Raw genomic sequence first — 3,064 nt, 5'->3', positions numbered from 1 at the left:
TTAATGTAGATTATAGCCATAACCCTTCAAAGTTTTTATCTAGTAAATTTCTAAACACACTTCTGAAGAGCTATTAATAATGATATTTTTCTATGGGAACAATTGGAGAAGTTTTGTGGCCAAAGCTATGGCATCACTCAAGAGGTCAGGAACGAAGCTCAGTATGTGCCCTGTTATGGCACAATCTTTATTCATGCATATAATCATTCATTCAGTTAATCATTCATCAACCTACATTTGTTGACCATCTACTAGGTCCCAGGAACGGGGCTAGGTACTGAGGACACACGTTAATTGAAGAATCACAGATATAATTACAGACTTACAGCTGTGATAAGTGCTATGAAGGAGGGACACATGGTGCTAGGAGATGGTCTAATGGGGGAAGTGACACTATTGTGTAGGCTAAGCAAAGCTTTCCTGGGAGGGTGCTAGTTATACTAAGAAAAATTAAGATGTTGATTGCAAATCTATATCATAGTTATCATTGCACCCGCCTCTTAGAAAAAAGAATTGAGTCTCAGATAAATCTAGCAATGGAGAAGTAGGTGACCTGCATTTGGGCCTGTGCCTTCATAATTTTTACAATTCAGTGTGTATCCCACACATTGAGTTACTGTATGTCCTTCCATTGACATGTTTTTGTGCTCTGCTGGAATTGTATACACACATCTGTTTTTCTGATTAGACTAAGATAACCTAGGGGGTAAAAACTTATATGGCACACACAATTCCAGAAACATAATTGTCACTCTCTGAAGATTGACTAAACAATAGATAATCAACATGATGATAAAAATCAACATGTGTAGTGCAATTTTGTTCATTTTAAAAGACCTGTTTTGGGAAGAGCAGCTTTTGGAGAATTTATGTGTCTTAAAACAAAATGTCCAGGGAAGTTTAAACTGATGCTGTTTCTCTTTTGTTTTCTCTCAATTGTAGAGATATTTATTAAATTTATTATATTGAAACTAGGGCTGCACTTAAAACTCCTTAACTGTTTAAAAAGGGCTTTGTGATGTATTTGAAGGGTTCTCTCTTTGTTTAATTTGTTAGGACAACCCAAGCCAAGGTTGTGGTTTACTGTAAAGTAATTATAGATCTGTGTGATATAGGTCTTGATTCAATTTCTTTTCCTTTCCCCACTTTTTTATGTACTTATTTTATTACCTTTTGCATATGTCTTATAAGTCATCCTTACTCCTTCTTGGAATATGACATGATATAAATGAATGAATAAATATGATTTTTAAAGGCTTCACAAAGCAATTCAGGTTTAGAGAATGAATGTCCATACATCTAGTTCCATTATTCTTAATTTTAATCTTTAAATTGGGGAAAAAAATGAGGAAACTTCTCAGACAAAATAAAACAGAAAAGGACAGCTGAGGAGGATGCACGGAGATGCAGTTACAAAAACAGTTAAATTGCTGTATCTTGAGGGTGATGGTAGTGGGGGGTGGCGATAAAGGAGGCTCAGGGGACAATTGTGCGGACATAATCTATAGAACCTCTGAACTAACAGTAAGCTGTTCTCTCATTTGGTTCCTGATTAACTGTCAAAAGCCAAAACAAAATGGGTAAATAATGGTAATAAAATGAGCAGAACATGCATAGTAAGATTGGTGAATGAGCAAAGTCAGCTGGGGTACAGCTGAAGTCCTGGATGACAGTGGGTGGGGGAGAGAATGGGTGTTTCATGGTGTTGGTGTTACAGAGGACATTGTGTTTTGTGTCTTATGTCCCTAAAATAAGATTATATGCATAGATTTCCTTTGTAACTAATTTATTTCCAAAGCAGACAACTACAGAGCAAACTTGGTGACTAAAATTTCCAAATGTTAAAAGTTCACCTACATCACAATCATTACATAAGTAATGACAGCAATCTAGTAAAAGTGCAAAACTCACATGCTCCAAAGTCCTCTGGCACTGATTGTCATCAATTTTCAAAACAGTATGAATTCATTGTCTCTTAGTACAAGTACATAACTGGGTCTTCTGAAACTGAGTGACACCTAGAAAATAAACCCGATCTAGGAAGGTTATTTTTGAAGGCAGGTGCTACATTTTGGTGAAACTCTTTTGTAACAGGAAGATTTAAAAAGACTTTGTAGTTAACAAATGGAAATTCTTTCAGAAATATCAAATATAAGAGAGGTCCTACAAGCTAAATACAGATACAAGGACCTGAGTTTTATGCAACTATTATACCTGGGCTAATTTCACTGTTTAGCTTAATAGAGATCTGGACATCTAAAAAGAAGTAAAAGCAGGACTTTCTTCCATAGTATTTCTATATTAATGTGTGAGCAAATCACATTGCTCATAAAGTAGAAGGGACAAGGAGGTAGGAGAGAAAACAGTGGGTAAATTCTTCTGCATCATTGGTTCAACCAATCAATAAACCAATGCTTGGTAAACATGTGTGAAAGATGCTGTGATGGGTTACAAAAAAGAATATGGCACAGTCCTTGCTCATCAGGCAATGTTATTCAATACTAGTCTTTAATTTTAGTAATGGCTTTAACCATTTTTATAACAATTTAAATTCCTTGGAAGTTGCTACATAAATTGCATATATTGTTTGGAGAGGTATGCTTATTGTCTCAATGTACTTACTTTTTACTTTGTTCAACATGAGGAGATAGGGCTGGAAATCTTCAGAATTCCCTTCCATCTTAAAAAAACCTATATTATACCACACTATATATACTCTACTCTGCTCTACTATACCACAGTGTAATTTGATTATTCTAATTTACATACAGCATGAATGAGTCCATTTTTAATTCTATCCAAGTACACATCATTGTTAAAATATACCTTGTATAAAAAGGTACGTGTTTTGAGTATATAAAAACTTTTCATTGTTTAAGGTGTACAGCATAATAATTTAACTCATATATAGTGAAATGACTATCCCAATAAGTTTATTTAACATTCATCACCACATATAGATACAAAAGAAAAAAATGTTTCTTTTTTCCTTGTCATGAGATCTCAGAATTTACTCTTAACTAATTTAGTGGTAGCAATATACATGTCAACATTTGGAAGGCCT

Source organism: Phyllostomus hastatus, unplaced genomic scaffold, assembly GCF_019186645.2.
Source record: "Phyllostomus hastatus isolate PE091 unplaced genomic scaffold, TTU_PhHast_1.1 phas_contig_1, whole genome shotgun sequence".
Taxonomy (NCBI): domain Eukaryota; kingdom Metazoa; phylum Chordata; class Mammalia; order Chiroptera; family Phyllostomidae; genus Phyllostomus; species Phyllostomus hastatus.
Note: the sequence above shows the minus strand (reverse complement) of the source record.